At 42.3% G+C, this 14437-nt stretch overlaps 1 protein-coding gene across 1 annotated transcript in view; it reads right to left on the reverse strand.

The window, feature by feature from the left end:
* ascc3 (activating signal cointegrator 1 complex subunit 3) overlaps window positions 1-14437 on the reverse strand; it is a 220671-nt gene that overhangs the window by 124451 nt on the left and 81783 nt on the right. The gene's annotated exons all lie outside the window — the stretch shown is intronic.

The raw sequence follows: 14437 nt of genomic DNA on the forward strand, positions 1-14437 counted from the left end.
TACACTACATGTCAGCATTCACCCATTCACAAACCCATTCATACATGCAAGGAGCCAACCTGCCCATCAGGATCTGATCTAAATACTCATTCAAACACCAATGGCTCAGCCTTCAGGAGCAGTTTGAGGTGAAGTGTCTTGCTCAAGGACACTTCAACATGTGACTGGAGGATCAAACCGGCGACCTTCCGATTGGAGGGCGAACCGCTTTACCTCTGAGCCACAGCCCAGACAAGTTCAATCAATATTCTGTAGGGCTGACCTGAATGCTTCGAAGCTTCAACCGTTGCCATGGTAATCAACCTCCAAATCACCATTCGAATGCTTTGATTTTTTCTTTTTTTCTTATTTTTTTATATATAAGTACTGTATGCAATAAAAATGTCTAAATCCCAAAATAGCCCATGAAATAAGGAATAATCCCACATTATTAATTATTCATATTCAACATTGATTCTGGTTAGTTATTCTCAGACGGATATTGCTGTTAGTTGTGTGTAGAGGTGTGTGTGTGTGTGTGTGTGTGTGTGTGTGTGTGTGTGTGTGTACAGTAGCGCGTGGAGACGAACAGACAGAAGAACATGTCATTAAGATTACTAAAATTCACTATGGCGGGTGCTACACACTAAGATTAGTTCACTAGTCATGACGGGTGCTACACACTAAGATTAGTTCACTATGACGGGTGCTATACATCAAGATTAGTTCACTATGACGGGTGCTATACATTAAGATTAGTTCACTATGACGGGTGCTATACATTAAGATTAGTTCACTATGACGGGTGCCATACATTAAGATTAGTTCACTATGACGGGTGCTACACATAAAGATTAGTTCACTATGGCGGGTGCTACACACTAAGATTAGTTCACTATGACGGGTGCTACACATTAAGATTAGTTCACTATGGCGGGTGCTACACACTAAGATTAGTTCACTATGGCGGGTGCTACACTAAGATTAGTTCACTATGACGGGTGCTATACACTAAGATTAGTTCACTATGACGGGTGCTACACATTAAGATTAGTTCACTATGACGGGTGTTATACACTAAGATTAGTTCACTATGACGGGTGCTACACACTAAGATTAGTTCACTATGACGGGTGCTACACATTAAGATTAGTTCACTATGACGGGTGCTACACATTAAGATTAGTTCACTATGACGGGTGCTACACATTAAAATTAGTTCACTATGAGATGTGCTACACACTAAGATTAGCTCACTATGATGGGCACTGCACACTAAGATTAGTTCACTATGAGAGGTGCTACACATTAAGATTAGTTCACTATGAGAGGTGCTACACATTAAGATTAGTTCACTATGACGGGTGCTACACACTAAGATTAGTTCACTATGGCAGGTGCTACACACTAAGATTAGCTCACCTTGAGAGGTGCTACACACTAAGATTAGTTCACTATGGCGGGTGCTACACACTAAGATTAGTTCACTATGACGGGTGCTACACACTAAGATTAGTTCACTATGACGGATGCTACACACTAACATTAGTTCACTATGGCGGGTGCTATACACTAAGATTAGTTCACTATGACGGGTGCTACACACTAAGATTAGTTCACTATGACGGGTGCTACACACTAAGATTAGTTCACTATGACGGGTGCTACACACTAAGATTAGTTCACTATGGCGGGTGCTACACACTAAGATTAGTTCACTATGGTTGGTCCTACTCGGTCTGTCAGAACAGTTGTAGCCTGTAACACAGCTCTGGAGGAGCTCTGTGAAGTGTGAATAGATGACATCACCCTGAAGGTTATCTCAGCTAGGCCTTTAACATCAAGAGAACACTTGTGTTAGAAACTGAGAGGGTGGTGTAGGCTTGGGCAGTATCCACTTTTTCATACCATCATACCTTCCTGACATTTCAGTATATGACGGTATTAAAAAAAAAAGAAAGCTGAGCAAAACTCAGAGGAGCAGCTTGTCACTAAAATGAGCTGGTCCACCTTAAAGGTCAGTCCACCTTAAGTGAGCCTGTGCTGAGGTTGTGGCTAGCTTCGGGGCTAACCCCCTTCACTTTGTGACCTGTATTGTAAAGCACTTTGAGTGGTCGGAAGACTAGAAAAGCGCTGTATAAATGCAAGTCCATTTACCATTTACTTTAGTCAGCAGGTGGCCAGCAGGACACAGGAACTTATCTCGGGTGTTGAGGAGTTGTAACATTTATTCACCAAGAAATCAACTGTACACACACTGCACCGCTACGTTCACAGCTTTAAGGTTACTGCTAGCTTCATACTCACCGTCACACACAGTTTCTCTAGCGTTGCTCACACAACCTATGCACTGAGTTATACCTACTTCTAGAACAAATCTTAAAAATGCTATTCAAAATCTCCCGATGCTTCGGACTGGTGGGGAGTCAACTCAGGCTCGTCGGACAATCATTCATCGTTGGGATTTTTATAAATATCCTGGTATACCGTAATACCCTGCGGATACAGAACCATCCCCATGGTGCAGCATTTCCCAGTCACTCTATACCTCGCTCGACCATCGCAGGTCTCTCTCTCTCTCTCTCTCTCTCTCTCTCCAACAGACGGTTACATATTATACCTTTAAGGAAAACGTGACCCTATCCTTTAAACCAAAGTTGGGATATCTCAGCCTCAGCTGCTCAGATTTTGAAAGAAGTCTAATATTAAATTCCCTGAATACCCTTAAAGGATGTCCAAAAATAGATTAGCACTAGTAACAGCGTGATGTTGCCAGAAGTTTATGTATCCTAGATTTCTTTTCACCCAAAATATTGAGATTATTTTAGAGATTATTGCTGAGATAAATTTCCTGCTCACTTAGTGAATGACACAGACTGTAAAACCCAGAGCAACACAAGCAACATCCCTCCAGAACGCTGTCAGATTCATGGCTCATCAATGCCCAATTGCCCATAGCTCCGCTCATTACAATGCAGATAGAAGCACCTAAATCATAACGCCATAATAACAGGCGTATAACATTACTCACATTGGGTATGCTGGGTTACATTAGTTCTACTGTGTTTACCAGATGTCAGGCTATGATCCACTACATCCACAAGAACTATCATATTTTATTCTGTGGTGTTTTGTTAGATACAGTCTGCATACTTACCAATGTATCTGCTTTTATTTTGGCAGCCCTCTTAGACTTATTACAGTCAACAGTATCAACACATCTCACCTGTATCAAATGTCAACAGACACTGTCTTTACGCGTTGCTTAGTGCCTATAATTTAAGTACAATTTTATTCTCTCTTTTCAAGAAAAACACTACAATGCATAATTAATGGTCTGTGAACTGTTTGGCAACCTGTCTGTGGGTGTGCAGATTCCTATTAAAGCCGTTCTGTAAAAGCAGTTCATTAAATCCTCTCTAGTTTGCATTTAAATCAATCTATCCAGCCATTAGAGGCTGGCGTGCTCACAGAAAAGGAAGCGCCCGCTCCTAATTGGAGCTACTGGTTAATCTAAATGGAGGCTCTGGCAAATGGAGCACAGGCCAAAGTGCTTTCTTAATTGCCTCACAAATACACACAAGGAGGTGCAGAGAAAGCAAGCCATTGTTTGGCTGAATGGTGTTATTTAGCCCGTTTATCAGTCGATCGCAGCAGGACTGAAATCAATCATCTAAATCCACTGATTCTTAGTATTTCATACAAGATGTTAACGTTTCTTAAAGCGACAATTTAATCAGAGAAAGGGTTCATAAACACATACACAAAAACAACATAACAGCCTGTAAGAAGTGCTCTTTTCATTAATTCATTCTAAAGTAAAGAGCGCCAGGCATGGTGGAAACCTGCATATGTTTGCAAGAGAGGGAGAAAGAGAAAGTTGGTATGAATTCAGGATGGTGGAGATTTTTCAAAGCATGCCAGAATGTTTTTGGATTGATTTCCTACTTTTGAGCCCAACACTGTTCACTTCATTTCAGAAAGCAATAAACAATCAACCTCTAGAGACGTGGAAACGGCTAGAGATGGATAACCCATCATAGCCATGCCTCTCTTTTGGTCCCATTTACATTAACGTCATGTGCTACTGCTGCTGCAAGAGGCCATTTTAAAGATCATTAGTGGTGCATTCAAGGACCCAACATCAGGGAAATGATGCCAAAAACAACTGCAAAACGATGTCCTGATGAAAGAGATAGTGTATTTTGTCATTTATTTCATTAAAAACATTATCAAACCTTGGAAGTCCATTTATCCTTGAACCCGTGAACAGTGGAATGTATGACCCAGCGGCGTGACGAAGCAACTAATCACGTTTGCGTTGATTCTTCGTGATACGGAAGCACAGCGGGGTTCTACTACGTACTTCAAACTAAATGGAGGAAAAGCTGATGGTTGCAGTCAAAGATATTGTATGTGGAAACACATCGTCTAGATAGAAAGGGACTACTTCATCTTGCACCATGACAGTTATTAGTAGTAAGAAGTAATTCAAGAGTACAAATTAGTAAGTTTGCTTAAAAAAAAAGAGGTAACAGTGAACATCCCCATAGATGGCAGAATTTCCCTTTACGTTTAACACTCTTTATGTTCATTTAATAAGTGTAGAGCAAGTGATGAGCTTTTAGCTCAGTGGTGTCAGCATGGATGTGTGCAGCCTTGCATAACACAGGCCATGACAGACCGCGCTAACTTTCTAGATGTTTACATTAAGTGTGGTGGCACCATACAGCCTGACATTTCAGTAAGGACTAGTAATAACTGATTTTCAGTTGCCTTTTAGGGGTGTTGCCTTCACACTTCCAGTTTTTTTCTATAGTGCTCTTCCCTTTAAACCAAACATTAAGAGGACAAAATTGGCTGAAACACATCAGCAGCTATTTCAAAGTCTCTGCATGTGACCTGACTTTACAAAGAACCGTGACGCGCTCACTCCTCTCGTTCTCCCTTTACCAGGAACTGTCTGGCTGTGAGGCAGCTCCTTCTTGGATGCCATTAACTGATATTTCCTCTCTGGACAGAGAAGGAAGAGGGCCCTGGAAGTCCCAGGATACCACCCACCCGCACACTGGCATCCACATGGCACCATCCCTCCAAACCCTTTCTGTTTCCATGGTAACTATCACAGCCATGAAGAGAGGAGGATGTGGGAGGAAGAGGTAGGTGGGAGGAAGATGGAGTGGGGATGTTAGAGAAAGACATTTACTAGATTGTGATATGTGAACAACTAACGGCTTGTCAAGGCAAAACTGTAACGAAAATCTCCTCAATGCAGCACTGTCATGTACAACAGTGTAGGTGTGTGAGAGTGTGTGTCCTTATCTTCAGTCCTCCTGAGAGGACAACTAACTATTACCTAAATACTGTATGAGAAAACATGTCATTACAATGATACCTGCTCTATTTTGTTCAGCAGATTACGAGGAGTGGGAAGAATAAAATAATACATTTTAATACAGGAAAACTAAGTCATGATAGGCTGGTAGAGAGGTACAGTCGGCCCATAGTAGCCTGTTTAAATAAACCGATGGCACATGAACCCATTTATTAGGATTCTTAGCTCTACTGAGTTTGCCTTCTTTTGCAGTCTGTTTCTGCTGAGTTTACACTCAAACACATTTTTTAACAGGATTCATTCCTTCCAACAATTAGTGATCTGGTCACTGTGAGAATAAACTGATTTTCATATTTTCTGAGAGCTTGCATTTTTTTTTTAAATCCCCCCCAACTTTTCTGCAAAAAACAGATTCAACTAAGAACGCTTGTGAATTTTACTTTATTTTTTAACAGCGCAGCTCTGATTACCGATTCACCATCTTTTCTGAATCTGTCCAAGCATCTCCTGTAACTCTGAAAACACATAATCCACCAAAGAGCACGTGGCTCTGTAACGTGTTAAAGTATTATTTTACCGTGTGTCTCTGTAACGTATTGAAGTATTATTTTACAGTGTGTCTCTGTAACGTGTTAAAGTGTTATTTTACCGTGTGTCTCTGTAACGTGTTAAAGTATTATTTTACCGTGTGTCTCTGTAACGTGTTAAAGTATTATTTTACCGTGTGTCTCTGTAACGTGTTGAAGTATTATTTTACAGTGTGTCTCTGTAACATGTTAAGTATTATTTTACCGTGTGTCTCTGTAACGTGTTGAAGTATTATTTTACCGTGTGTCTCTGTAACATGTTAAAGTATTATTTTACCGTGTGTCTCTGTAACATGTTGAAGTATTATTTTACCGTGTGTCTCTGTAACATGTTAAAGTATTATTTTACCGTGTATCTCTAACGTATTGAAGTATTATTTTACAGTGTGTCTTCTGTAACATGTTAAAGTATTATTTTACCGTGTGTCTCTGTAACGTGTTGAAGTGTTATTTTACCGTGTGTCTCTGTAACGTGTTGAAGTATTATTTTACAGTGTGTCTCTGTAACATGTTAAAGTATTATTTTACCGTGTGTCTCTGTAACGTGTTGAAGTATTATTTTACAGTGTGTCTCTGTAACATGTTAAAGTATTATTTTACCGTGTGTCTCTGTAACATGTTAAAGTATTATTTTACCGTGTGTCTCTGTAACGTGTTGAAGTGTTATTTTACCGTGTGTCTCTGTAACGTGTTGAAGTATTATTTTACCGTGTGTCTCTGTAACGTGTTGAAGTGTTATTTTACCGTGTGTCTCTGTAACGTGTTGAAGTATTATTTTACCGTGTGTCTCTGTAACGTGTTGAAGTGTTATTTTACCGTGTGTCTCTGTAACGTGTTGAAGTATTATTTTACCGTGTGTCTCTGTAACGTGTTGAAGTGTTATTTTACCGTGTGCCTCTGTAACGTGTTAAAGTATTATTTTACCGTGTGTCTCTGTAACGTGTTAAAGTATTATTTTACCGTGTGTCTCTGTAACGTGTTGAAGTATTATTTTACAGTGTCTCTGTAACATGTTAAAGTATTATTTTACCGTGTGTCTCTGTAACGTGTTGAAGTGTTATTTTACCGTGTGTCTCTGTAACGTGTTGAAGTGTTATTTTACCGTGTGTCTCTGTAACGTGTTGAAGTGTTATTTTACCGTGTGTCTCTGTAACGTGTTGAAGTGTTATTTTACCGTGTGTCTCTGTAACGTGTTGAAGTGTTATTTTACCGTGTGTCTCTGTAACGTGTTGAAGTATTATTTTACCGTGTGTCTCTGTAACGTGTTGAAGTGTTATTTTACCGTGTGTCTCTGTAACGTGTTGAAGTATTATTTTACCGTGTGTCTCTGTAACGTGTTGAAGTGTTATTTTACCGTGTGTCTCTGTAACGTGTTGAAGTATTATTTTACAGTGTGTCTCTGTAACATGTTAAAGTATTATTTTACCGTGTGTCTCTGTAACATGTTAAAGTATTATTTTACCGTGTGTCTCTGTAACGTGTAAAAGTGTTATTTTTAGTTATATTTTTCCTTTCACACTAACGTGTTGTATAATGACCCTGACATTAGATAAGCTCTTAATACTAGGAGTTTTGATGCTTCAGTTCTCCTTCCTTCCCTCCTCATACACATTGTGAGTGGTTGAAGTCATGCCAGAGCCCCCACTCTAGCATTTACATCAAAAGGGCATGATGAAAGAAGTGGTGTGGACTTTGAGGAGAGACAGGAGACAACCAAGGTTACAGTGCGTGGCATCACTTCGGCCTGTTAAACGTGGACAGCCCTGTTCACTCAAACGCTCTGTGGAAATGTACCGACACTAACAGCCGACTGGACGGAAGAGAGAGGGAAAAAGTGAAGGAGGATAAGTGAAAGAGAGACAGAGGAGTGCTGCAGAGCTGCAGTGAATCTGACTAATCATTCTCTTTGTGAAATCTTTTCACATGACCTGATAGAAATGCAACTTTAATACACCTTCAGATTAGATGGAATTGGCCTCATTTCATAGAAATAAACCCCACCTCCTGCCGCCACCACCCCCTACACACACCCAACCCCAACCTCCTTTTCTCTATTCACAAGTCCCACAGGCTTATAAACTTTGACTCTAAGCTGTGCAATCTCTCAAATCCAACTCTTTTGGATTTAACAGATATGCATGTTTTTCCAACCTTCCCAGTCTTTCAGGCTGGATCTACCAATCTCTGCTTCCCCCTGAGCTGGAGGAGCCGAGTTCTCTCACTAAATATGTGCTCAAACCGCAGCTTTCATCCCCCTTTCTTTGGCCTCATTGTAATAAATCCATCCTCTTCCTACAGCTGTAAAGGAAATTCTGGCACTCTCTCCAACAGGATTTCCGCCAGAAAAGTTGTTCGGCCTGGCGGCCCACCTTAAGTTGTCTCTAACTTAGAGGCTAACCCCAAGAAAGACACGGGAACTTGTCTCGGGTCTGAGGAGTTGTAGCATTTATTCACTGACAAATATACTGTACACACACTGCACTGCTACGTTCACAGCTATAACGTTACTGCTACCATCACACACACTGCACTGCTACGTTCACAGCTACAACGTTACTGCTACCATCACACACACTATCACACACACTGCACTGCTACGTTCACATATACAACGTTACTGCTACCATCACACACACTGCACTGCTACGTTCACAGCTACGTTACTGCTACCATCACACACACTGCACTGCTACGTTCACATATACAACGTTACTGCTACCTTTACACACATTGCACTGCTACGTTCACATATACAACGTTACTGCTACCATCACACACACTGCACTGCTACGTTCACATCTACAACGTTACTGCTACCTTTACACACACTGCACTGCTACGTCCACAGCTACAATGTTACTGCTACCATCACACACAATGCACTGCTACATTCACATCTACAACGTTACTGCTACCATCACACACACTGCACTGCTACGTTCACGGCTACAACGTTACTGCTACCTTTACATACACTGTCACTCCCTCTCTCGATTATGCACTCGCTAACCTTACTCACACAACCTACCCACTCCACAAAGGAGTTTATACTTGTATAACACATTTTAGTTTTAAAAAAACAACACAACAAAAAAAAACCTGATGCAACTGAGCCCGGCGGGGAGTTAACTTAGGCCCGACGGGCCGCGTAAGGTTCAATTCACACGTTCCATCAATAAAACCCCACAAAAACACAAAATGTGTACTTCATCTGCTGCTCAGTACTGAAGTACCTGAACAACCCATTTGACACTCAACTGAAATAAAACTAACTGACTGACAAAGTGAACTCAACAACTGAATGCAATTATTCTCATCACTTAGGCTCCTTAAAAAAGAGGCACACTGTTAAAGAGTGGTTGGACAGTCCTATTCAGGAGACTGAGAAGAAAATATTTTACATCTGTATTGGCCCTCATAATGGTATCATTTCTGTAGGATAATTGTCCATGCATAATAAGCTTTAATTTACGTAATAGTTCAACCATTATTATTATTTTGTATAGGTTAATCCCTCATTTAAAGACAGTAATGTATCATGGAGTTTCCCAGACCATTTACTAAGTTGGTTGCACCACCATGCATCAAAGCTCCAGTAGGCAGTATATTTTTGGCATCATTGCGCAAAAATCCCATAATAACCTTTCAGCATATTATAATTCAAGTGTTCTGAGAGAAAACTAGACTTCTGCTCCTCCTCATGGCTCTGTTTTCAGGCTTTAGAACATCTAGTCCGCGACAGGACACTTTCACCAATCACAGGTCATTTCAGAGAGAGAGAGAGAGCATTCCTATTGGCTGTGCTCCGGTAATGTGACCGGAACTTGGCGTTCCTTCACCAGATTTCACAATGCCGGCGGCGGCGTCACAAACTTTCTCATTTTACAGCTAAACCGTGCACTACAAGATGATTCTGAGAACATGTGAGGAGAGAAATAGGCATTAACGTAACAGAATATTGATTCATATTTGATCAGCGCTACCTAGTTTGACCGTTTGATTGGAGTGAATGACAGACGGCTCTCAGAGACAGCAGATGGACAGCAGACCTCAGATCAGCTCTTACTGCTTGTTTTCCTCCAGTCTGTAAAATCTTGCAGATGCCGTTAGGAGCACCGGAGGACACAGAGGGACATGATTTTTTTCAGGTTACCTGTTTCATGTACTACTGTCACGATATAGCGACCGTTTTATAAAAATAACTTTTTTAAATCATATTTGCTCCAATCTACCTACTTCAGCTATAAGAACTGCTGTTATTCTATATTATTGTTATTGTCAGCAAATACATAAATATGCTCTGTATTTTCCCCAAAACAGCTGGTCACAGTAGTCTGAAGCAAGAATTACTCAGGAGGAAATAGTTTCTTTGTTGGGAACTATTTTCAGTGGCGGATTACTCCATATTTGGTGCTCTAGTGAGTATTAGTGGCAGCAGGACGGTGTGTGTGGGGTTGAGTCAGAATAAAGTCCAGTGCGTGTGTTCATGGTGATGAAGGAAGATGTCAGCCAGTGACACAGTGAGGCTCATTGATGCGTTTTTAACAACAATGGAGCTCTATGGTTCAGAGGAAGAAGAGATATCAGACTGTGACACACACACAGTACTTGTTAGGAGATACATTCACTGTACATACTGTACGTACAATGCTCTTCGCTGATGAGAAACAGAGGAGAGATAACAGATTTGTTACAGTTTAGTGAATCCATGTATTTTCTCTATCCGACTCTGAAAACTCCCGAGTCATTCACACTGCCCCCGACTCATTTTTAACATTTGCAATACTCTACTTCTTACTCAGACATCCGGATTAACTGTCACACTGTAGAGCCTGTCTATTGTAAGGGAGAGGTGGACAAAACACAGCACAGAATGGATCTGCATTTGATTGGATTTGATCCATTAAAGTCTTTAAGATTGGCTCAGGAGATCTCTACTTCTCTGTTTGTATTTCACTTCTCTACTCTTCACAAGGGCCTGAATATTGTTTAAATGAAATCGTTGTGGTTTTCACACTTCATGACAGGCGACAGGGTCTCACACTACGAGATGTGTCACCAGGAAGAATCCCTGATAAGTACGTCTGGTCTACAAACAACGTTTTGTCAGGAAAGCACACGTGAGAGTAGTGACACGATAAATAACGTTACGCCACTCATTAGACACACTTTCTCTTGTTCAAGCAATCTGCTGAACTTTCCTTGTAGTTGTGCTTGTTGACAAAATAACTTGTTTCTACACGTATTTAATATTTTTCTATTTTTAGGTGCAATAACAACTTTGCTCCGTCTTGTAAATATAACAAATGCAGTTAAATTCCTGCTACAGGCGACTCCCTGTAGCCCAAGGTTTCTCCTCAACCCGTGTCTTGCGACCCCCCCCAGGTTTCTCCTCAACCCGTGTCTTGCGACCCCCCCCAGGTTTCTCCTCAACCCGTGTCTTGTGACCCATTCCCCAGGTTTCTCCTCAAACCGTGCCTTGCGACCCCCCCCCAGGTTTCCCCTCAACCGTGTCTTGCGACCCCCCCCAGGTTTCCCCTCAACCCATGTCTTGCGACCCCCCCCCCAGGTTTCTCCTCAACCCGTGTCTTGCGACCCCTCCCCCATGTTTCCCCTCAACCCGTGTCTTGCGACCCCTCCCCCATGTTTCCCCTCAACCCGTGTCTTGCGACCCCCCCCAGGTTTCTCCTCAACCCGTGTCTTGCGACCCCTCCCCCATGTTTCCCCTCAACTCGTGTCTTGCGACCCCTCCCCCATGTTTCCCATCAACCCGTGTCTTGTGACCCCCCCCGTTTCCCCTCAACCCGTGTCTTGCGACCCCTCCCCCATGTTTCCCCTCAACCCGTGTCTTGCGACCCCTCCCCCATGTTTCCCCTCAACCCGTGTCTTGCGACCCCTCCCCCATGTTTTTCCTCAACCCGTGTCTTGCGACCCCTCCCCCATGTTTCCCCTCAACCCGTGTCTTGCGACCCCTGCCCCATGTTTCCCCTCAACCCGTGTCTTGCGATCCCCCCAGGTTTCCCCTCAACCCGTGTCTTGCGACCCCCCCATGTTTCCCCTCAACCCGTGTCTTGCGACCCCTCCCCCATGTTTCCCCTCAACCCGTGTCTTGCGACCCCCACCCCCAGGTTTCCCCTCAACCCGTGTCTTGCGCTCTCATTGGCTGTAGCTCCCTGACAGACCCCCGACAGGTCCAGATATTCAGCCTGATGGATATCTGCGATGCATCAGCGATACTCTCGGCTCACGTCTTTGAACCGTTCACACATAGCGCTCGAGCACCGATTACCGAACGCAGAGCAAACGCAGATCTACCTCTGAGGGTTTAGTTGGGGAACTCCAAAAACTGTAGTGGAATCCTGGGCTAAAGACATGCACCGTGAACTAGGCATAACATGACAAGAGATCTCTTGTGTCAATAACTACATGAGTGCATGATCTGCAAAGGTGCTGTGGCACGTTTAGAAACTGGTAACCGTCACGTTTAAAACCTCTGATGATAAAAGAAGCAAAGCACAAGTTGTCCCTCCAGTCTCTGTTCAGTTCCCTGACCAGCTCCTCTTCTCATTCTGATACCAGCACAGACACTATCAGCCTTCTGATCAAGTGTCTATTTGATCTTGTCTTTACTAAACTGTAACCATGGTAACTATTACTAAGTGTAGAAAAAAGTGCTGCTTTGAACATGTGACCTTGAGTGATAGATAAATAAATCTGTAATTCTACAGAATGTAGGACAAGACCAGGTTGAAACCTCGTATATGGTTGGACTGTGAACAGTATACTACAAGAGAGACTTGATGTTCTCAAAATCAGCTGGGGAAAAAAATATCTCCGTATATAAGCATCAAAATGACTTGGTAAATATCAGCATATCGGATATCAGTAAAAATCTAATATTGTGCAGCTGAAAACCTACACTGTACATTTTAGGACATTGTACGCTAATTTCTTCTCTTTTCCATTCGAGACATGTTTTGTGAGGTCACAGTGAGCTTTGACCATCAAAATGTAGAAGAAGTTCCCTCCAGACGTTCTCTATCCCAGCAGTATAGTATATATAGGAACAGCTCGTGGCAGTGTCAGTGATACTATGATCTGTGTGTTATGTGCCCTTTTCCAGGAACTTCAGAAGGACTGCGGCAGCTCACCATGGCACTGTTTGTCACTTGGAAGGAGGAGGAAAGACTGCAGGATCCATGAGAAGTATGGGCTTACTCACAGAGGGAGTGGAGGCGTTGCATGAAATTACTTCAGTAGCCTTTGCTTCTGGGTTTCATGTGTGTTCAGAACTTGGCTCATCCAAAACCATTTTGTTTCACTTCTGAAGTGCTCCAGAGGATCATCATTATAATAATAATAATAATAATAAATTTGACTTATATAGCGCTTTTCAGGAACTCGAAGACGCTTAACAGCACAAGATGTCCTCCGACGTTCCAAAACTGTATGGCAGACAGCAAAGTTGGTTGTATTGGTACACTTAAACGATGGCTGCTCTGGGCCGAATCATTTTTGTGGATTGAAGAATTTTTCTGACTCAAAGCAATTTATATAACCCACAGTGCTCCTGAAATATGGAGCCTCTTTTGGACGTTTGGCTTTTTCTTTGACACTTTGTAAACCTAAAAGTGACATTTGTATAGAGACATGATCAATGTAAGAACAATAAATAAACCCCTATACAAAACTTCCTGTAAAAACACAAGTTTATTTTGAAAGGACACTATGAATAAAACGGGCGTATATTGACACACCGTCCCTGGTCTGTCCAAAGTAACGCAAGAGGGGTACCCCGTGTGTCGGCACTGACCGAGCGGCGGTATTTGACGAGTTGGGAGTGAGGGTGTGTCGGCGTGTGCTCCAGACAGCGTCTTCCCTGCTCCTCTGCTCTCAGTGTGTCAGTTTGACCGAGAGCGGCGCTGAACCACACACACCGAGCAGAGAGGACAGTCTGCCCTCCGGCTGCACTCATTCAAAATCCGCCAACGTGGCACCTTCAGAGGGGTTGTGTGGAGGTGTGTGGAGGTGTGGGTGTGTTTATTTGTGCTTTACACGTAACCGTGGTGAAACAATCAGAAAAAAAACATTTTATTTCTCTGATTCACTTCTTTTTCTCACTTACGCTGCTCCCTCTCTTCATTCACTCTATAGCTCGCTCGACCATTGCTTCTCTCTCCCTCTCTCCCTCTCGGTTACATATTCTCATATACCTTTAACCAACAAGCTTTCAAGCCATCCAGTGCTCTCCGCCCTCAAAAGACAGAGGGTGTTGCATGCTCTACAGGATTGTGAGAGCCCCTTAAAATGGACTTGACTTTCACTCCCGTTTGAAAGCAACTGTAAATCCATAGCTCGGCAGTTGATAACAATTCAATTAGACATCTGGTTGAATTACAGTTGATAACAATTCAATTAGACATCTGGTTGAATTACACTTATGACTAGTAACTGGCTGATGCAACTGATGCATTTTGGAGAATAAATAAATGATGGAATTTCTCCAATAAATGTCACAATTCAATCCACTTGGGGG

Source organism: Sebastes fasciatus, chromosome 12, assembly GCF_043250625.1.
Source record: "Sebastes fasciatus isolate fSebFas1 chromosome 12, fSebFas1.pri, whole genome shotgun sequence".
NCBI lineage: Eukaryota > Metazoa > Chordata > Actinopteri > Perciformes > Sebastidae > Sebastes > Sebastes fasciatus.